This window comes from Euprymna scolopes, chromosome 25 (assembly GCF_053919585.1).
Source record: "Euprymna scolopes isolate OS-2025 chromosome 25, ASM5391958v1, whole genome shotgun sequence".
Lineage (NCBI taxonomy): Eukaryota > Metazoa > Mollusca > Cephalopoda > Sepiida > Sepiolidae > Euprymna > Euprymna scolopes.
In genome coordinates this window covers 94,172,634-94,197,633 of record NC_136506.1, presented here as the reverse complement: position 1 = coordinate 94,197,633, position 25,000 = coordinate 94,172,634, and the positions used below count along the sequence as shown (strand labels likewise).

At 31.2% G+C, this 25,000-nt stretch overlaps 1 protein-coding gene across 4 annotated transcripts in view; it reads right to left on the bottom strand.

The window, feature by feature from the left end:
• LOC145247521 (mitogen-activated protein kinase kinase kinase 13-like) overlaps window positions 1–25,000 on the bottom strand; it is a 280,001-nt gene that overhangs the window by 229,258 nt on the left and 25,743 nt on the right. The gene's annotated exons all lie outside the window — the stretch shown is intronic.

Here is a 25,000-nt window from a genome sequence, read left to right as displayed (position 1 = left end):
CTCACCCATCTCCCGCTAATCAGTTGAAATATGCAGCTAATCCAGAAGTTGACTTGGGTTCAATTTGTGCATTTGGGCATGAAATGCTTGTTTCGTTTAATCCTGTTAAGACTCAGTTTATGTCTTGCAATCGTAGGTGTGTCCCTTTTCTTCCTGAGATTCTCATGGATGGCTTTGCTCTTGAAGAAAAAAAATTGACTCGGAAACTTCTCAGTCTTTCTTTCTCATCACTAGGACTACGGTAACAGAATATTATTATCGAGTATATATTCGACACAGTTAGACACAACTAATCAGCCGAGAAGCACATAACTCTATATAAAAGCATATAAGATATCAACGGATACACACTCGAGTGTCAAAATAATAAAAAGAATATGCTGTTGTCATAGCTCTACTCATCATGTTGGTACAGTGGTAACGTCACCAGCTTTGAATGCTAGAGTTTCGGTTTTGATTCCAAATACTTTTGCTCTTAATACCCTAGTTGAGTAACTATAAAAAATAATTTTTTTTTTTTTAGCCCATCGTCCTTAAATCTTGGAGTTCATATATGGCTTTTTGCTTCTTACAAAATCAGTTCTCTCCATCTCTTCAAACACTTTCTCACACCCGAGGCTTTTCTCTATCTATACACGTCTACTAACAGACCATGTAGGGAGTACTGTCGTCATATTTAAGCTGGTAAATCTCCGTCTCCTTTGAGGGTACTTAATAATGTGCAGAAACATATCCCTAATTTGATTGGCCCCATCTTTTTTCTTCTCTGCAACCTCTTTCTTACAGACGTGATGTTGCTAGTCTCAGTTTATATATATATATATATATATATATATATATATATATATATATATATATATATATATACATATATATATATATACATATATATATATACATATATATATATACATATATATATATATATACATATATATATACATATATATATACATATATATATATATACATATATATATATACATATATATATATACATATATATATACACATATATATATACATATATATATATACATATATATATACATATATATATATACATATATATATACATATATATATATATATATATACATATATATATATACATATATATATATACATATATATATATATATACATATATATATACATATATATATACATATATATATATATACATATATATATATACATATATATATATACATATATATATATACATATATATATATACATATATATATACATATATATATATACATATATATATATACATATATATACATATATATATACATATATATATATACATATATATATATACATATATATACATATATATATATACATATATATATATACATATATATATATACATATATATATATATATATATACATATATATATATATATATATATATATATATATATATACATATATATATATACATATATATATATATATATATATATATATATATATATATATATATATATATATATATATATATATATATATATATATATATATATATATAGAGAGAGAGAGAGAGAGAGAGAGATTATGTCATGTGTTCCTCAGAATTCTGCTTCCTTTATTCCCACTCATTTTACTTGCTGATCTAAGCTAAACAAGGTGGCTGACTGTAGTCGAGGGCGATTCAAAGGCTCTCTTTTCATTAGCTGCTACATCCAGCTGTAGGGAAGCGTGCCACTCCACTCCCAGTATTATTCTACTTGCCCTAGATCCTCTTCTTATAATGCTAAGTGGCATCGAATACAATTTTTAAGTCTTTAGTATGATTTGACTAAGGATTGAACCCCGATCTACCAGCCCATTAGCGAACATTATTATCATTATAGCAAATGTGGTCTCCATCAATTCAGTGTTTTGATACCTCGTTATAATACAGCTTCCTATTCCAGTAGTTTTTTTTTTTCTAAGAACTGCAAGTTTGTGGAACTGTTTTCTTTCTGCCAATAGTCTTTTTCAAGACTAAGGTCAATGGGCATCTTTTGTCTTTGCAATAATCATCTTGTATTCTTGTTAACTCCTTACAACAAGTGGTTTCATGACCTGTCTGGAGCGATTTCCATAAAAAAAAATAGAGAGGCTGAACAGGATTTCGACTATATAACAAATTGAGGCCGTCTTCACTGGAGCTGATGAGCGAATAGAAAAAAAATCGATAAAATCTTTCGATGCAATCCTGCTTGTATTATGCTTGTTAATCTAGATGTGTTCTTCCCTCCCGCCCGTCCGATTATACACGGTACACGTGATACCATCCTCTTCAGCTGCAAGAACTACGATTGGCACTTTTTTCTTTTCTTTGAATTCTTAATAATAAACTATCCCTATCAGAAGAAGAAATACACATAGTAAAGGCTTATATATATTGTATTGTGTGTACAGAAAGTTGTTAGATGAGATAAGTCATTGGTACCGTCGGTTTCAAGCCCAATAATGACTTATCTCATCTAACAACTTTCTGTACACAAAATATAAAATATAAATACGCTCTTATTTTTCGGATTTTCCTTTTAATTGAGCACTCTGCTGGATTTCTTTTTCCCCAAAAAAAACTAATCATATATATATATATATATATATATATATATATATATATATATATATATATATATATATATACTAGTAAGGTTACTCGACGTTGCCCGTGTTAGAGTATGAGATAGAATCATATACAACATCATATCAAGGAGAGTCTAACAACAACATTGATGTTTTATATTATTATTTTTTTGTTATTGGAATCTTTGGAGATGAGTAATTTGTATATATATTTGTTGCTTCACCACAACAACTATGAAGATGAGGATAACAGTCTGCAAATCTAATATATAAGCGGCTTATTGTCTGTCTGTCTGTCTGTCTGTCTGTCTCCATATTTTCAAAGTCTATCTCTTCCAAAAGTCACAGAGCAGCCTCAAATGATTGGATTTTTTATGAACCACTCTTCTATGGGTTTTTAGCCGGTTAACATGTTTTAAGGTGCCAAAAGGGGGGGGGGGAGGCAAAATTGAAAACATTGTTATACATTTTGTACATTCATCTTAGTTTGTTTTTAATTCTTAATCAGTCCATATGCGTGTCATGTTGGTACTGTGGTAACGTCACCAGCTTTGAATGCTACTGTTTTGGTTTCGGTTTCGATTCTAGCTGATGACACCCAATTTTTTTCGTTTTTACTTTTGAAATCATGACTATACATTAGGTACAATATCATATGAAATAATTGATAGAGACTATTTAAGCGAGTTTGTTAATAGGTTTTAACTTTTGGTCAAAATCGGACTTCCTTCTTGAATCGAATTTTTTCGATTATTGATTTTTGATACTTATCAGACACATTCAAATACAAAACCTATGTAGGAACACTCCCAGACACATCAAATACCTTTGTGAGAAATTTAAAAAAATATTGGTCCAGCCGTTTCCAAGTTCATAGCGAACGAACTTAAACACACAAAGTTGCTTGCGTGTCCCCTATAGAAAAGAAGGTTGAAGAATCTGCATAAAATCTAATTATTAAAATTTACTTGAGAAAACAATGGAAGTGTCCCTAAATCTCTAAATACAACCCTAAAGAAGAAGTGAGGTGGATATGAAAGCATAACCCTTTAAAAACATTAAATAGCAGGTGCCTTCAATAAGTTGATTGATTGATTGATTGGTTTTACGGCATATCAACCTATGTGGTCATTTAATGCCGGAGTCCTTTTTTTTTTTTTTAACTTTTTTTAACTTTTTTTTTTATTGGGAGGTGGGGAATGACTTTTTCAGCCTTTCCTCCCTTTTTTTATAAAATTGAACTAAGAAATTAAATGTTGTATTTATACATGGATGTGTATATTTGGGTAACTTTAAATTTCCTTAAATTTTCTTATATAAATTTACTTTCCTTAGGTATGCTAGAATATTTGCTGAGTTGACCTTTTCAAAAAGGTCTTCCATATTGCTTTCTGTATAATATAATTTTCTAGTTGGGGCAAGGTCATTACACCCAACTAGGATATGTTTTACTGTGAGTGTCTCCTGGCATGGGATGCACTCTGGCGCCGATTCTCCATTTAGTATATAAGAATGAGTAAAGTTGGTGTGCCCTATGCGCAGCCGAGTCAGTATCACATCTTCTCGGCGTGATCTCTTGATGTCCGGACATCGTTCCTTAAGTTCAGGTTTGATTGAGTATAATTTGTTGCCCTCTTGCTGACTCCACCGCAGTTGCCATTTTTCCTGTATGTATGCTTTTATCTGGGGTCTAAGATCAGTATGTGGAATCTTAAAATTGTCAGTTGGAAGGTGAGAAGATCTTTTTGCAGCTGTATCTGCCCTGTCATTGCCTTTGATCCCCACATGGCTGGGGATCCAGACAAGAATAATGTTTTTAGTAGTTGAAAGGATATTGATTTTTTCTATTAATTTTGTTGTTAGTGGATTTTCTTGTTTTTGATTTTGTATAGATAATAGGACTGATAGAGAATCTGTGAGAATGATGAAGTTTTTGGTGGTTTCCTCTGAAATTATGTTGAGTGCTAGATCGATAGCTATAGTCTCTGCAGTGAATATAGATGCTTCATTTTGAAGATTTCTCTTGATTGTGGTTTTATGGTACGTTGCTGCACATCCAGTGTGATTGTTGCTTTTAGACCCGTCTGTGTAGATAAAGGTGTAGTCTGAATATTGTAATTTTAAATGTTGAAGTTCGTCGTGGTATTCAATAGGGTTTGTGGTAGATTTGGACTTTTTGTTTAGGTTGAGTTTTATTTCAACTTGTTTCATGGTCCATGGGGGTGTTTTAGGCAGTATGAAGTTGTGAATGCTGGAGATTGGAATTTTCGATTCTTCAATGCTTTCCTTCATTCGGAGCCCGAACGTTTTGATAGTTTTTCTTCTCATGTTAAAGAGTTCTTCATATTTAGGATAGAAGGTACATTGGTATGCAGGGTTGTTTGGGCAAGACTTCAGTTTCAGTAAGTATTGAAGGGCTAACTTTTCTCGCCTTAGATCTAGTGGGGGTTCGTGTGCTTCTGTGTATAGACTGTTCACGGGGGAAGTTCTGTATGCTCCTAGGGCCAATCTTAGGCCAGTATGGTGAATAGGGTCTAGGCTTTTTATATATGATGTTCGGGTTGATCCATATATGAAACAACCGTAGTCTAGCTTTGAGCGGACTAGTGCTCTGTAAAGTTTAAGGAGTGTTTCCCTGTCTGCACCCCAATCGGTATGTGCTACCACTCTCAAAAGATTTACAGCTTTGTTACATTTTTTTTTCAGATAGTTTATGTGTGGGATGAATGTTAACTTTTTGTCAAATAAAATCCCTAAGAATTTGTACTGGTCAGTAACTGGTATGGGCATTCCTTCCATGGTTAGGACAGGATCATTATGCATGTTCTTTAGTTTGCAGAAATGCATGCATTTCGTTTTTCTTTTGGAGAATCTAAATCCATTCTCTTCCGTCCATCTCATTACTTTGTTTAAGCACAATTGAAGCTTCCTTTCTATTATAGATATATATCTAGATCTACAGCATATTAGGAAGTCATCCACATATAGGGAGCAATCTACCCCAGGGTTAAGGTTTTTTACAATGTTGTTAATTCGGATACTGAACAGGGTCACTGACAGTATACTCCCTTGAGGTACTCCATTCTCTTGTTCTTTCAAGTCCGAGAGAGCTGTGCCAACCTTTATTCTGAACCGTCTATTTTTTAAAAAATTTTCAATAAAAATTGGCATTCTGCCTTTTAGTCCAAGCGCCTTCAGATCCCTTGTAACACCGTACTTCCACACAGTATCGTAGGCTTTTTCCATGTCAAAAAACACTGCTGTTAAATGTTCTTTCCTTACAAAGGCTTCTCTGATGAAGGTTTCAAGTCTGACTATGTGGTCTATTGAACTTCGGTTTTTCCTGAATCCTGTTTGAAATTCTGTAATAAGATTCTCTGTTTCCAGGAACCAGATTAGTCTTTTGTTTATAATCCTTTCCATGGTCTTACAAATGCAGCTTGTTAGAGCTATTGGCCTGAAATTCAATGGATCTGAGACGTTACTTGATTGGGATTGGATGTTTGAGTTTTCAGATTTGGGGATTGGTATTATTGTGGCCTCTTTCCAGGTCTCGGGTACGTTTCCACTGGACCATATAATATTGAAAATTTCAAGTAGGTATTTCATTGAGGCTTCTGGAAGTTTTTTGAGGATTTCATATGGAATTTCATCGGGCCCTGTAGCTGTGTCATGGGATTTGGTTAGCGATTCTTTTAATTCAGGCAAAGTAAGAGGTTGGTTGTATTTTTCAGTATTTTGTGATTTAAATAGAATTTTCTTTTTCTCTTCCTTTTCTCTAATCTTTTTGAATTTCTCTGTTTGTCTGTCACATGATGAAATTTTTGATAAATTATCTGCCAGGTTATTGGAAATGTCTTTTTGAGCGGTGTATATTTTGTTGCCTTTAGAGATGTGGGATATTGGTGTACTACTACACTTTCCTTCTATTTTCCTCATCATGTTCCAAACTGTTTTCGCCTTGGTATTCACATTAATTTTGGATATATAATTTCTCCAGGTTGTTCTTTTGGATTCCTTTATGATTCGTCTGGCTTTTGCTCTGTTGTTTTTGAAGAAATCCAGATTTTCGCTTGTTGGATACTTTTCGAATTTTCTCAAGGCAGCTCGTCGAGCTCTGATGGCTTTTCTGCATTCTTTTGTGAACCAAGGTTTGTTGTGATTGTTGGTTTTGGTTGTTTTCGGTATGGTATTATTTGCTATGTTTGTGAGTGTTTTAATGAAGTAGTTCAAATGGTCATCTTCATCATTCTTTTCGATAATTAATTGGTTTTTGCACTGTTCCTGGAAGTCTTTCCAATCCGCTTTATGTAGGTTCCATTTGGGTGTTTTTTGTTCAGTGCTAGTGCTTAGACTTTCCAGGATGATTGGGAAATGATCACTCCCACAGGTGTCATTGTGTACTTTCCAGTCATAGTCCATATATATGGAAGGATCACATAAGGTAAGGTCAATGGCGGTGAAAGTACCTGTTGCTGGGTACATATAGGTGTAGTTTTGATTATTAAGGAGGCATAGATTATTTTTATTTATTATGTTTTCTATTTCTTTTCCTTTTTTATTTGTTTCTTTACTTCCCCATATTACATTGTGACTGTTGAGATCTCCTAGTAGAAAAAAGGGTTTAGGGAGTTGTTTTATTAATTGAGTTATCTCAGTTTCGTTGATTGTATCTTTTGGAGGGATGTATATTGAGCAAAGTGTTATAGTTCTATGTAGAGTCACTGAAACTGCAATTGCTTGCAAGTTTGTGTTTATATTTATTTGTCTTTGAGGGACTTAATTCTTAACAAGTATTGATGTGCCTCCAGAAGCTCTGTCCGTATCTTTATTTATGTAGTTGTAAGATGTGTAGTGTTTTATGTTGATGGTATTATTTTCTTTCAGAAAGGTCTCCTGTAGACAGACAAGTGCTGGGCTCATATTTGTTATTAATAATGTGAGTTCATTTTGATTTGCTTTCATCCCTCTGATATTCCATTGTAATATTTTGTTCATCATTTGGAATTGTGTTCAACTTCCATCGTCTCCAATCCCTCAAATCTATTTTCTGTCGGAGTCCCTGTTCGAGATATAGATCGGGATCTTTCTTTTCCTGTTTTTGTTTGTTTTTTTTTTTTGTCTGGGGGGATTTTTGATTCTTTTCTGGCTTGTGATGTGTTTGATGGTTGTTCGGTTGTTTTTGTAGAAATGGTTTGTGGTTTTGTTTCTTTTTGTGGTTCAGTAGTGTCTTTACTTAATATTATCCTTGGATTGGTTGCAGACATTGCACTATTCATTTTCCTCATTTCTTCTAATAGTTCTTTCATTTCCTTTATTAGTTTGCTTAGGACATCAATTTTCTTGTCAGTTGTATCCGTTACATGTATATGACCATTTTGATTGTTGATTGGATTAGTTTTTTTTGTTGCATCTGCATATGTTTTAGTTTCGATGATTTTCCTGGCCTCTGGGTAGGATATATTCTTTATATGTTTTAGTTTGGTCACTTCTTTTTCTCTTTTCCATATTTCGCAATATCTAGAGCCAGCGCCATGGTTTCCCAGGCAGTTGGCACACTTGAAATCTTTTCTGCAGTCAATGTGTGGGCCACTTTCTCCACATCTTCCACACACTGGTAATCGTGTGCACCGATCTTGATGGTGTCCAAACTTCTGGCACTTGAAGCATTGGAGGGGGTTTGGAATATAAATTTCTACATTTATTTTCATATATCCGACTTTCACTTCTTTGGGTATGGTGAGGGAATCGAAAGTTAGTATATATGTATTGGTATCGATTTTCTCACCGTTTTTTTTAATTTGAACTCTGCGAACATCTAACACATTCTGTTTCTGTAAGTTTGTCCGGATTTCCTCCAAGGGACAAAGTGCAAGTTCGTGGCTTTTCACTACTCCTTTGCAGGTATTTAGGGTTGGATGTCTGTAGCATTTGACTTTGATGTTTTCAAATAATTTTAGTTTCAATATTTCTTTAGTTTGTTCTTCGTTATGGGTTTCTATTAGTAGGCTGCTGTTAAATTGTTTTTTAATAGACTTTGGTTTTAGAGTTTTAAGATTTTTTTCAATTTTAAAAGGTGATAGTTTGCTCAAAGGAGTTTCCTCCATTGATTCTATTACTACGAATGTTGAGTTCCTTGGTTTTAACGTCTCTTCGTCAGAGCTACTGATGTCAGAGACATCAGAGTGGGTTCTCTTTGGGTGGTTGGGTGGTTTTTGGGAGGAATAAGCCATATATTTTGTTTTCTTTTTTCGTCATCTTTGTTCCCCACCCACCTCGGAGTCCTATTTGGGAAGAGCCTGGGGGGAAACCCATTCGCCCAGCCTCTACAGGGATACAATGATGATATAACCGACTTTGGTGGTATCATAATGATTATCTGTTCTCTCTTGATATTGCTATGGGATCTGTAGCAATCCTGAGGGGTTTACAGCCTCGTCATCGATATTCACACCTAATCGATTGACCCTCAGCCACCGCTTTCCATCATATATTAGGGAGTAGGGTTATTTGTGGGAGAGGGGGGATGTGTTGTATTAGTAGTGGGTTTTTGGAATGGGCAATATATGGTGGGGCTTGGCGTGACTGGCCGATTGGTCGGATCGGGCCTCTCCGACCGCCCGTCTAATCGAAGTAAGGGCCAAAGTAATGTGTTGCGGTGCCTAAACTTCTATGTATCCTGGTTTAGGTTCGCTCAATCACCAGGATCACGTCCTAAGACTTTACGGGTAGCAACCCACGGCTAACTGGTTGCCCCATTGAGGGATTTTTACCCTCTGCAGGGGGACAGTCGGTTTGTTCTCATGCCCTACCGACAGGGCAAAAAAAAAAATAAATAAATAGATAATTTAATAGAATATATTTGTTTTCTTTTTCTTTCTTTTTTTTGTTGTTTCTTTTCCTTTTTAAAATCTGTTTCTATTTAACCCATAGTTGGGACCCTAACAGGTACTACCACTCCGGGTCAGGGTGGACCTGGGAGCAATGGCAATTAAGAGGTGGCTCCACACTCCCCAAGCCCGTAAGCTGGACCTCACCATCGGATGTAGTTTAAGGTCATATCCAGGACCGGGAGTAAGGAAAAAATAAAATAAAAAGGGGGGGGGGAATAGGCTGTTGTTTTTGTTTTTGATTTTGCAGAACATAATTAAGTTTTACAAAAAAGATCAGAAAACAAAAAAAAACGTCAATGTAGGTGCATTTCGTCTCAGGAAGCCACAGGGCAGCCTGATCTGGTAGCACCAGGCCTTCAATAAGTTTCCAAACTTTTTTGTACAGCCATTTAAAATTGTTGTAGACACTTGAAAATTCAGTATGTTATTGCTATACATCTAAGATAGCTGACCAAATTTTATGATTTCAGATTCAAATGAACAGCTACAGCAGGAACTGGAATACACCCTACTATAGTCTGATTGTCACAACTGGTGAATTTAAAAAATGCTATCTGGACATGAGGACACTTTAGAAGAACGATGTACAATAAAATTCTGTTTTACATTTGGAAAAAAATGCCACATAAACGTATGGAATGCTCCAAACTGCTTTTGGACCATCTTGTATGAATTGAGCATCAGTTTTTGAGCAGCATAAGAAATTCAAGGAAGGTAGGGAGTCTGTGGGTAATGATGAGAGGTGTGGAAGGAGTAAGGAAGTCAAAACACCAGAGTTGATTGGCCAAATAAAGAATTTCAAAGATAAGGGCCGTCATGTGTCTATAGAGACAATAAGTGCACAGTTTCATGTCAGTGTGGAATCTGTACATACAATTATTCACGAGAAACTGAAGATGTGGAAGATTTGCACAAACTTTGTCACAAGGGTGAGAGTTGTCAGAGAGTTGTCCAAGTTTTAAGTTCCTTCCGACTATATTAGGGGGTGAAAGTTGTTATTGCATGACGTCTGCCGCTCCTAAAATGACACTCACAGAATTGTTAATAAAATTCACATATCCTTTTTGGCAATCCATCTATATTTGGTACAGATAAACTTCACTCTATGCATGACTTGTCCACCAAGTTTAATGATATGTGGGGACACTTTAATGATTGTCTCATTAGTAGGAGGTGTGATCCAGAATAAACTTTGCGCTTATTTGACCTTAATCCCCAAAATCTTTATCGACGGAATTATCTCAAAAACTAATAAGTACTTCGTTTAAACTCCTAGGCTTAACATTTACAGGCAACATGAATTGGAACAAATGCATTGAGTTAATTGCCAAAGCTGTTGTGAAGAAGATGAGCTAGAAGGTTACTCGCACCTGAGAGTATCCTGTATCTCTACAAAGCAACTATTCACCCATGCATTGACTAGTGTTATCACATCTGCGCTGATACATCTGCTACTAGTATCTCACTCTTAGACAGGGTTACAAAAAGAGTCGCCAACCTAATAGGTCCCACCCTGGTAGCCAAACTCTAACATCTGTCCCATCAATGTGCCTGTTTTAGAAATAGTTTAATAGAATGTGCTCTGATAAAGTCAAAACTCAAAATCAGGAATTTAGTACGGAATCAGTAATTGTATCAGAATCAGAAATTTAGTATGGAATCAGTAATTGTATCAGAATCAGAAATTTAGTACGGAATCAGTAATGATATCAGAATCAGAAATTTAGTATGGAATCAGTAATTGTATCAGAATCAGAAATTTAGTATGGAATCAGTAATTGTATCAGAATCAGAAATTTAGTATGGAATCAGTAATGATATCAGAATCAGAAATTTAGTATGGAATCAGTAATTGTATGGGAATCAGAAATTTAGTACAGAATCAGGAATTGTATCAGAATCAGAAATTTAGTATGGAATCAGTAATGGTATCAGAATCAGAAATTTAGTACGGAATCAGTAATTGTATCAGAATCAGAAATTTAGTACAGAATCAGGAATTGAATCAGAATCAGAAATTTAGTATGGAATCAGTAATTGAATCAGAATCAGAAATTTAGTATGGAATCAGTAATTGAATCAGAATCAGAAATTTAGTATGGAATCAGTAATTGTATCAGAATCAGAAATTTAGTATGGAATCAGTAATGATATCAGAATCAGAAATTTAGTATGGAATCAGTAATTGTATCAGAATCAGAAATTTAGTACGGAATCAGTAATTGAATCAGAATCAGAAATTTAGTATGGAATCAGTAATTGTATCAGAATCAGAAATTTAGTATGGAATCAGTAATTGTATCAGAATCAGAAATTTAGTATGGAATCAGTAATTGTATCGGAATCAGAAATTTAGTACAGAATCAGGAATTGTATCAGAATCAAGAATTTAGTATGGAATCAAGAATTTAGTATGGGATCAGTAATTGTATCGGAATCAGGAGAAATATTGGAATCACCCCATCACTAGGGGATAGACTCATCAAAAAAATTAAGCTCAACATCTTTTTGCCACACTTTTAGGCAGAATATTCTATTTAGTTATTCTTAACTAGTTGCATCCATTTCCTTAACTCAAAGTTGCTTCTGAGTTGATTTCCAGAGAAAACACTATCTATACAAAAAAAAAAAAAAAAAAAAAAAACTGCTACTTGGACTTTACATAACGTGGATTTGCTTCTAAGTTATGAAACTAATTCAAACCTATATCTTTATTTCTAGTAGTGATGGGACGATTCCAACATTTTTCCCAATTCCGGTAAATTACAGATTCTGTTTTATATTACTAATTCCGATACCAGTTCCGATTCTGCTTCTATTTAAATAGTTAGCTACAGAGTTGCTTTGTTCCCTTTTTTCCTAATTTTTGATTTTTGGATAAATATAAAAAACACATGTAATATATATATATGCCCCCAAGTTGGAAGATGATCTATAGATTTTAGCTTTACTAGTAGTTTTAAATAAATAAATATTTATCATTTAGCTAACAGGGTTTGGTTTTTTTTTTTTTTTTTTTAATATAAAGTTGTATTAAATTGATATACGGGGACACTTAGGTGATTGTCTCATCAGAATGGCCTTCATACTCACCAGACGTTAATATCTGCAGACTATTTTACTCATAGCTGCTAAGTGGTGAGCATGACAATTTTTCGTACATGTACATACAAAGATAGATAGTTACTAGTGCTGCAAAAACCAAGTGTCGTCATCTCCCCTAATGAGGATATACATGCAATAGGTAAGTAGATTATGTAGTAGAGCTGACATCTATTCAATGTAACTGCCTGCAGCCTCAATCACTACCTCCATATGGGTTTGGAACTGAGAGCATGCCTTTTCCACAAGCGTTGACGGGAACTCAGCAGATAGTCGGCGGATGGTGGTGATCAGGCTGGCTTTGGTGTTGTGAGAGGCCACGTTGGTGATGTTTTTGACATATTACCAAATGAAGTAGTCCAGTGGGTTCAGGTCGTGAGAGGAGGGGGTCAGTGAGAAAAGGGTACAAAGTCTTAGCACTCTTTCTGAAGTCAAGCCTGGGTCGCTTTGGACTTGTGAGCTGGCGTCAAGTCTTACTGCCACACCCAGGATCTGCCAGCAGGTACCTGATTGCACCAGGGCATCGCCACACTCTCTAACACATCCAGGTACACTTTGGTGTTGACTTTCAAGCCAACTTCGAAGATGTGAGTTGGCGTGATGTGGCCCTCACTTGAAACCACACCAAAAATCATAACCGTGGCCAGAAACTTTGCTTTCATCACCTTGGGAATGGTCGGCATAATTATTGATTTTAAACTACCTCTAAAACGTGTATGGCATAATCACGATGACACACCAGTTCTCACTAGATTCCCGAAGTTAAGCAATGTTGAACCTGATCAGTACTAAATGGGTGACTGTTTGGAACTTACTGTATGAGCTCTCTGTCTCGGCATTGTTTCCAGTCGTCTTGAACTTCTCCTTGCCACTGGACTCAAACAGTACCGATTCAGGAGAGGTGAGGTTGGAGATTGCACAACCTTTGCCTCACAATTACGTGCAGCTGCCCCTACAGGAAGTATCCTTTCTCTTTCGAGACTGAATGGAGGCATTGGGCACATCTCTATTATTGGTAATGAGCATGAGTTGTACAGTGGTGCATCTCTGATCTCACTTGTTGAACATTGTGTCACTTTCAGACACGATAGAAGGCTGCTATCATTCTTGGGATTTGCACACAACTGACCAACTAGTAGATGGCTTGCAACAACAAAAAAAAAACGGTCTCATAAAACGGAAATGGAATCATGTCGTCTTTTCATAAGAAAAATCGCCTGATAAAAACTGTCCATAAATGCACTGACATGCAAGGATGGTTCAGTTAGTCAAAAGTCTTTCATCTAAGTTGAATCAGAATATGAGTTGTATCACTGTATAGTGTTCAATTTGCGATCGATATTGATCATTGGATTAGTTAAATTGACAAAGGAGATTATTTGAATTATTCGGATTAGACATCCAGTCTTTGGTTCCTCTTATATAACACCACCATGCCGACGGGTTCCTATTTATCGCTTAAAAATGATTTTCTTTTTATTGTCACGGGTACGTACATCATACAGATTAAAAATATCATATAGGGGCAATTCTGGACAAAAATCCACATATGACCATTTGGGAATTCTAGGGACTTTATGTGTTCTCTGCTTATCTCGGTATTGTGTCCAGTCGTCTTGAACATATATATATATATATATATATATATATATATACACACTTGCAATTGAAATTAAAAACAGTGCCGTATCAGGAGAGGTGTGGTTAGAAATTACGCAACTCTTGCTACAATAATTTTACACACAGACACCCTTTAGTGGGTATTCATAGTCTGTCAAAACTGAGCAGAGTCGTTGTATTTTTATGAAAAAGAGAAAAAAAGCACTTAAACACGGGGAAAAAATAATCAAAACGAGAGATTTACCGGTTGCGTTTTGCTGATTTCTTCCTATGTTTAATTGTTTTTTCATTCGTCATTTGGATACATTGTGTCTTCATAGCATTCAACTTTATGATATATCATGTATTTAATCCACGTGTATGTGTGTGTGTCGAATAGGTATGAGATAATATGATTCACGAAATAATCATTCATGTAGATTCCAATAATTTAACATAAACTACTGATCTGTGTACTATCGTTTCCGAGACGATACAAATTTTTATTGAAATAAAGTTTTTATCACCAGGGTTGGACACCAAATAGGAAATTGGAACATAAAATGAAGATGAAGATAAGCATCTTTTAAACAGTATATAACACGCACGTGTGTGTGTGTGTGTGTGTGTGTGTGTGTGTGTGTGTGTGTGTGTGTGTGTGTTATATGCACTAGGATTAACTTATCAAGTTTGTCACTGTAAATAGGCATTAGTTATTGCAATATCAGATTATCAATAGTTGTTGGTTTTTATTCAAAAAGCTTTCGATTATTGATTACAATAAAACAACACGTTGATCAGAAGTTTTCTTTTTAAATTATTTCTAAATATAACAGTGAAAAAAAATTTTTTTTTGTATATCAGTGATCAAAATTATTTTTTAGGTAAAACACTGAAAATATTTCTGTATAGAACGGTGAAAAAAAAATATTTTTATATATAATAATGAAATAGTATCTTTATATATAATGATTAAATAGTTATTACATGTATAATCATTACATAATATTTTATATATATTAATGAAATAATATTTTATATATATTAATGAAATAATATTTTATATATATTAATGAAATAATTTTTTATATATATTAATGAAATAATATTTTATATATATTAATGAAATAGTATTTTATATATATTAATGAAATAATATTTTATATATATTAATGAAATAATATTTTATATATATTAATGAAATAATTTTTTATATATATTAATGAAATAATATTTTATATATATTAATGAAATAATATTTTATATATATTAATTAAATAATATTTTATATATATTAATTAAATAATATTTTATATATATTAATGAAATAATATTTTATATATATTAATGAAATAGTATTTTATATATATTAATGAAATAGTATTTTATATATATTAATGAAATAATATTTTATATATATTAATGAAATAATATTTTATATATATTAATTAAATAATATTTTATATATATTAATGAAATAGTATTTTATATATATTAATGAAATAGTATTTTATATATATTAATGAAATAATATTTTATATATATTAATGAAATAATATTTTATATATATTAATGAAATAATATTTTATATATATTAATGAAATAATATTTTATATATATTAATTAAATAATTTTTTATATATATTAATGAAATAATATTTTATATATATTAATGAAATAATATTTTATATATATTAATGAAATAATATTATATATATATTAATAAAATAGTATTTTATATATATTAATGAAATAATATTTTATATATATTAATGAAATAATATTTTATATATATTAATGAAATAATATTTTATATATATTAATGAAATAGTATTTTATATATATTAATGAAATAGTATTTTATATATATTAATGAAATAATATTTTATATATATTAATGAAATAATATTTTATATTTATTAATGAAATAATATTTTATATATATTAATGAAATAATATTTTATATATATTAATTAAATAATTTTTTATATATATTAATGAAATAGTATTTTATATATATTATATATATTAATGAGAGTATTTTATATATATTATATATATATTAATGAGATAATTTGTTATATATATTAATGGGATAATTTTATATATATTAATGAGATAATTTTTTATATATATTAATGAAATGATATTTTATATATATTAATGAGATAATTTTTTATATATATTAATGAAATGATATTTTATATATATGAATGAAATGATATTTTATATTAATGAAATGATATTTTATATATATTAATGAAATAATTTTTTATATATATATTAATGAAATAATTTTTATATATATTAACGAAATAATATTTATATATATTAATGAAATAATATTTATATATATTAATGAAATAATATTTATATATATTAATGAAATAATTTATATATATATTAATGAAATGATCCTTTTATATATATACATATATTTATGAAAATATTTTACATATAATAATGAAATACTATTTTGCATATTATAATGAAATAATATTTTACATATAATAATGAAATAGTACCTTTATAAATATTAATGAAATAGTTTTTATATATAATAATAAAATAATATTTTATATATAATAATGAAATAATATTTTATATATATTAATGAAATAATAATTTATATATATTTAGGAAATAATATTTGATATATAATAATGAAATAATATTTGATATATAATAATGAAATAATATTTTTACATATAATAATGAAATATTTCTACATTTAATAGTGAAATAATATTTTCATATTTAAAAATGAAATAGCATATTTTATATGTAATGGTTGTTTTTATTACTACCATTATTATTATTATCTATTTTTCTTTTTGATAAAAGCAAAGTGTAGTATCTGTTCTCATATTAGACTTTATCTTTTCTGTCCTTGGTCAGTGAACGAGAAATCCTTCCAGACTGAGGCAATTGTTATTCATGTCCTAACCTAAAGTACCCAGTTTTGAGGATCTAGATTTTCACAACATGAAAAACTGATCTCGTGTCTTCTCTGCGGGGAAGCAAGTAAATAGAAACAAAACATTTAGTTTTGTATATCAGTAATGAAAATGATTTTGAGATATCACAGCAAAAATATATTTCAATATAAAGCGAGAGTAACTACCTTGTAACTTTCTTTGTTTTCTTCCTTTAGTTCTTACATTCCATTAACAATGTTTCTGGCAGAGGGGAAAGAATTGTTATTTTCTGGGTTGAAATCTATCTATATCACATTTATCGTTAGCTTGTTTTTGACCTTGAAGTGGTATTGAATTTTTGGCTCCTTGCACCAAGTGGCTTCATATCTTGTCTGGAGTGATTTAAAAAAAAAAAAGAGAAATCTGAAAATGCTCTTCTATATATGACGATGAACAATGTATTCTTAGATAGAATAACGAAGAAATTTATTTTTTAATAATTATTTATCCTGAATAACAGGAACAATATTTCAAGTCATAAAAAGGGGAGATAATTATTTTGGGATTACAGGGAAATCTATATATACTGTAGTACCTTAAACGTACGTACGTGTATCACGGTTTCCAGATTACAAATTATTTGATTGGGAGATCCTATTTATTAAAAAGGAGGATAGAAGGTGATCACATACTTCGAACATTAAATTAGTATATAAATACGCTTATTTAATGTTCGTAGTATGTTATCACGTTCTATCCTCCTTTTTAATAAATAGGATCTCCCGATCACTAAAGACGCAATATAAAAAAAAGTAAATAAATGATGTCGCTTTTGGACCGTGTGTGGAACTAAAATATACCTTCTAGGTCTTCAAGCTAGGATCCAAGTGTAGTATCTGTTCTATCTAAAGATGATATGATAATATTGTGGGACTTCCATTCGCGCAAGGTGTCCATACAATAGAAATTTGCCACAACCTCCTATAAGGATATTGGAGATAAACCGTAATAACCAGATACATTCTGACACTACATTAACCAGATTACTTAGATAAATACTTTTACAGTTTTAACAAAAGGGCTACGATAATATCGCAAGGTCCCCATTTATGCTGAATGTCCACAGAATGTCCAGCAGCAATATATTACTTATGAAAAATGCCGCCGTGGAATTTCCACAGATCCCACTAATTATTAATAAATATTATTAAATGAGGAATCATTTCAACTTATAGCGCAAGTTTCCTTGTTAGATAAACACGACATCAGATCAAATCAATTCATTTTGTTTTGTTTCAGCTTCTTCACATAATGTAGACACTTTGCAAACATGATTTTCTCAATTACAGTTGCATAATACTAACTGATTCCTATAAAGATATTGGAGAAAAACCGTAATAACCAGATACGTTCTAACACTACATTAACCAGATTACTAAGATAAATACTTTTACAGTTTTAACAAAAGGGCTACAATAATATCGCAAGGTCTCCATTCACGATGAATGTCCACAGAATGCCCAGCAGCCATACGAAAGATACCGCTGTGGAAATTCCACAGGCCCCGCTCTAATATAGGTAACACCAATTAGATACAAATGTAAAAAAAATAAAAATATATATAAATTTGGTTTATAAATAAAATATACAAGTAAAGAAACATGTGATTAAAATTCGTTTGCTGTGTACCAGTGAAAAATTAATATAAAATTATTTCTAAATAGACTAAATTAATATGTCACCTATAAACAGGACTATGGAATCGGTAGCCGAAATACTCTTTTCTAAATACTGAAATTTAAAAAGGTCAGAGTTATACTTATATATCTCTTAGATTATCACGTGAGACACTGACATATTCCTCCATATATATCGTAACGTTTTTATTTACAAAGTTCTCCTCCCTCGTTTTTGCCCTATCACAAAATCCGTAGATACAGATTTTGTTAAGTGAGGGTGAAACCGATCGGCTGACTTTTGTTTTAGTCTTATTACTTTTAATCATGAATATTAAAAATATAAATCTTCATAATTTCGATAATTAAATTTTATACTCCACTAAAATAAGAATATATATATACTAGCAGGGAGATCCAATGTTGTCTGGTATTGAATGATGATCAACGTATGTTTCATACTCCCAATTTTTCAATCAAATCGATTAATTGGATTGCCTACTCTAGTTGGGGCCCCATCGCGGTGCACCAGGAGGAAGCGTTACATACCTCCCCATCGTGACTTCGTCCACAATACATTGTAGTTTACATTGCACTGTAGAGAACCTACTGTTGATTTTATGAAAATATACTTTATATATAATAGCTTGAATTAAAGTTTAAAATGCAAAAGTCAAGTATCATGTTTCAATTGTGCTCTAAACAGAAACATTAATTTCAGACGTGCCCCTGTCATATCAAGGAACCTACTGTTGATTTTATATGTCGGGCCTTTCGGCTTGTATGGTTGATAAAACTTCACAAATGCCCTTGTGATGGTAGGCTTCATACGGTGTTAACTCTGATATAAATCTTTCATCGGATTATTTCGATTATTGATACTTATCAAAAATATTCCGATACAAAATCTATCTAGAAAAACTTCCAGGCACATAAAGTACATTTGTGTGAAATTTCATAAAAATCGGCCCAGCCGTTTTCGAGTCCATAGGGAACAAACTCGCACAAAGTTTCTTAATTGTATATATATATACATATATATATATATATATATATATATATATATATACACATATATATATATATATATATATATATATATATGTCAAGAATTGTAAAAATCAACTGAATTAAAGTAATAAATTATAAGATGGTCAACATCATGAATTTTGGAATATAGTTTGTTGTCATTTATTCTCTCTCTCTCTCTCTATATATATATATATATTTAAAGGCGGCAAATTTTAAATTGACAACTATTGCAGATTTAGCAACTATCAGTTATTTTGAGTTCAGCTTGGTTTGGCAATTCATCATGAAGAGGCTGACACCTGCACAGTGTTTACAAATTTTGCAGATTTATTTTGAAAATCATTTTGAAACATCGTTTGATGAACGAATAAGTTCATGAAATGATCTGTCAACTGGTCGCCTCGTTTGTGCGATTTAACCCCATTAGATTACTTTATTTGGAGATATGTAAAGTCCCATGTCTACGCTGATAAACCAGACATAATAGACCACTTAGAAAATAATATTCGGTGCGTTATAGCCGAAATACAACCCAATTTAATGCATAGAGTTTGTGAAAATTGGATCTCTAGATCACACCATATACGCGGGAGCCATGAGGGCCATATGTCCTAAATTGTATTTTTAAATTATAAATGTTAAAAATTAATGTTTGGAATAAACATTATTTTTGTATATTGATAATATTTTTATGTGATTTATTTTAATTTAATGTTTGCTTTTACCAAAAAAAAACCCTTTGTATAGACTTTTATGTTATGAACAAATCTGTGGCTTCATAAAGAGAACGCGGGTCATCACAGAAGCAATTTTGTAATGTATTCTTTCTGGGTAAACACTGGACATTTTTTTAATTATTAACAAAATATGATTTTATTACAAAATAACAAACACTTATTCACGTATAATAAATTCGAATTGTTTTCATTTATAATATAAATCTCAGCTGTCTGTTTAAATGTATGTATGTATGTTTGTATGTCTCGCAAAAAACTTTCAACAAAAGCAACAGATTATCACGAGATCGGTATCATTTTTAAGCTCGACCCTTTGGACGACAAATATCGAAAAATTGGCCAAAAACATTAATTCTTTCATCCACAACTCGGCACTTTTTTATCCAGAGAGGGGTCGCTTTTTTCGCCGATATTTTCGAAATTCATCCCCTCTTTTCGATTGACTTAATTTAAACCTTCGTCACTTCTGGTTTGGAAATGGCAGCAACAGCAAAAACGTCACTTTTTTTTTTTTCATGTTCTTTTCCTCCTTTGCGGTACGAGTTCAAGCCTGCCTGCCTGCCACCACCTTTTTTTTTTTTGCTCGACACACACCAACAAACATCCGGATAACGCCAGGCACCTACTCTAGTGAATAATAAAAATAAAACTTCCCTCCAAATCTATCCGACCTAAAATAATTGGGTATAGGTTCGTTATTTCTGATTTTAGATACGGCGACCATGGTTAAGTGGATGTTTTCTATTTTGCCTTTAAGATTTTAATAAGTGATGTACATGAAGGTACTTTATATGTCTGGCAGTGTTCTTACATAGGTTTTGTATCGGAATGTGTCTGATAAGTATCAAAAATCGATAATCAAAAACAAATCAGTAATCGAAAAACTTTGATTCAAGAAAAAAGTCTGATTTTGATCAAAGTTGATGCCCTTATACAACCTAACAGCACAAGTGCATTTGAAAAGTTTTATCACTGCACATGCAGAAAGGTCCGCCATACAAAACCAACAGCAGGTTCTTTTATAAGACAGGGGCGCGTTCGAAATAAATTTTTCTTTTTAAAGCACAACTGAACTATGATACTTGACTTTTGTATGTTTAACTTTAATTCAAGTGATTATGTAAAAATAATTAAATAAAATCAACAGTTGGTTCTTTGATAAGACAGGGGCGCGTTCGAAATGAATGTTTCTGTTTAGAACACAATTAAACCATGATGCTTGACTTTTGCATTTTAAACTTTAAGTGAAACAATTATATAAACAATTTAATAAAATTAGCAGTAGATTCTCTACAGTGCAATGTAGACTATAATGTATTGTGGACTGTCACTGCGGAGAGGCATGTGAAGCTTCCTCCCTGTACGCTCGTTCGGGAGGGGGAGGCCTAACTAGAGCAGGCAATCAATCGATTTGATTAAAAAAAAAAATGGACGATTTCACAGATTTCAATGACAATAATAGTATAGGGAGGCTGGATCATTTGTAGATTCTCATTCAATCCCGAACAACGTCGGGTATACCTGCTGTTGTAAAAAAAATAATTATTATTATCATTTAATAATAACAACAACAACATTAAATTTTTAACAGATGATTTTGAAAGCAAATATTACATAATCGCAAATGTAATAATTAATAATGTAATAAAGTTCTAACAATCAATGTGCAAATAATTTTAACTAAAAATTGAAAAAATTATTTATAATAAAGAACATTAAAATTTTCAGCGCATAATAGGGAAATTAAATATTAGATAGAGTCAACAGATCGATTTTTTTTTAATATGTGATTTTAAATAACAGTACTGACTTAATTGTTATGTCGAAAATAGTAATATACCCAAAAATTACAAAAATTCATCAAGCAGAAAATTATTTCTAGTTATAAGTAATTTTGACGGAAATTTGGGGAAAATTGCATTTTCCCTATATGTGAACACCTTGAAGATAACGAATACAAGGGGCATACTTATCTCCCTTCTCGCTACTTTAATGGCTTCCAATATTTGTAAACTATAGCGATAAACTTTCTTTTCTTTTTTTTTTTTTTTTTTTTTACTAAAAACACAATAGAAGTTGTTCTATTCTATAAATTTTCGCAATTTGGGGATATGTTAATATTTTCGACATGACAATTGAGTAAGTACTGTTGTTTTTGCTTAAACCCACATGCTTAAATAAAATCGATCTGTGATTCTATCTTAACAAGCACCAAATACTATATAATTGGCAACCTTGGTTAAAGTGAATGTCCCAAATGATGGAGGTCCGAACAGGGCTGAAAAGGAGAAACAGACCAAATATCAAGATCCTATGCATTATATATGAAAAGAAACTGGAATCTTAGGGAGATATCAATCATACCAGTTATTATAGGTGCCACAGGGCTTATAAAGAAGAACCTGAAGTCCTACCTAGTGCAAAAGAGATCCAGACAATTGCACTTAAGAGAACAGTGAGGATACTAAAAAGAGCTCTCGGTTAGTTTCAATAAAAAGCAGGGCAATGTTGGCAACTGGTTTGGCTGCCCTATACCCAGCGTTACAATCTTCAAAGAAATAAGATTAAAAAAAAAAATGTTTTTAAATAAAATAAATAAATAAAATAGAATAGTAAAAACGGCCAAATGATATTTTTAGTTTTAATTATCAATAGTAAGAAAATACGTCTAACAAAATAAATGACAAAATATTCACAGAATAAATTTTATAGATAGAAAAGAAAGTATTTGTGTACATGAACTGACAAGAATATAAGCAGAATATTATCTAATTGAGGTGCATACATATATATATATATATATATATATATATATATATATATATATATATATATATATATATATATATATATATTTTGTACATAATATTTGAAAAAATATTTTGTACTGGTGTTTTTTGTTTCTTAATCTCATTCATCCAGAAGAAGTCTGGAAATAAAGACGAAACGTTGATGAACAAACACATAATACGGTTTGTTCCTTTTTATTTCTCTATTTTGTCGGAATACTATTTCCATCATATATATATATATATATATATATATATATATATATATATATATATATATATAAAACACATGCCATACATGGGTATGTGTCAACGTATATCTCATTTGTAATTAAAAAATCAGGTTCTTGTCCAGAATTCTCCCATATTAAAAAAAAATAGAAATAAATTTTTTTTAAATCTGGATGATGTACATCCTGGAACAAAACAAAAATATCATATGCCAAAATTCACGTAAATTGATTAAGTAATTTTATTTTTGGGATAAGAAAATCAATTTTTATGAGTATCCGAATACTGACAGTCTCTACCGCCATTTTGAAAAAAAAAATACGTCAAGAAACAAAGGGAGATAACTCAACATAATTCATATGAACTAGATTTATATTGTAATACCTACGAATCTCCATTGATCGCTTAGAAATAATTTTCTGTATAAAAATAAAACTACTTGATCAAATTAATTTTAATTTTTTAATATAGAAGGAATTCTGAGCAAAATCCCCAAATAATTATGAACATCATTTTTTTTTATGTAAGTAATAAAAAAATTGTTATTTGTTGTTGCATTTTTCTTTTACAAAAACAAAATAAAATTCTATGAATACATTTGAGTTTTAATAAACTTTTAAATTTATAAATAAAATCTAAAACACAGAAGTGCATGACGTTTTTTTTTTTGTTTTACCAAATTATTATTATTTATTTATAATAGAATTTTGACAGCGCTTCTACACTATTAGGATGAAATTTCGAAAATCGTAAAACTGCACTTCACATGAAAACAATGGTATCTACGTATTCCTTGTATTTTTAAGATGATTATATCCAAAAATTACGAAAATCGATAAGGTAAAAAATTATTAAAGAAAATAAAAAAAAGAATTTGATGAAAACGATCGTAAAGCACAGGAGAGTTCAAAAAGGAGGTAATTTTCCGTTTTGATTTAAACAAGATGGCCGCAATTTTTCACCTGCTAAACACGATTTAAGTTGTTTTGCTCAATAATTAAGTAATTTCGACTGCATAATTTGGAAACTACCATTGTAATTTATTAGAATTGACAAAAAACAAATCAGTTCGAGCCATTGTTTTTTTTTATCTGAAAACTCCATTTATCGACTACAAAATTTCGTCCCAATAGTGTAGAAGCGTCAGTTTGACCCTTAAATTTATTCATTACATTTTTCTTTTTAATTATGATTTTTAAATGATCCAAAAAAGCACATTATCGACTTAATGAGAGAGTAAAACTGTTATGCCGAGTTCGAGTTTGATTTAAAAACGCCCAGAGTGAATATTCCGAGGAAAAGATCATGCCATTGAAATGTTAAAAAAAAATAAAAAAATAACAATGCCATCCTCCCACGAAACACTAACAATACCCCCAAAATTAAAACAGAAAATAACATCACAGCAACGAATTAGTACAAA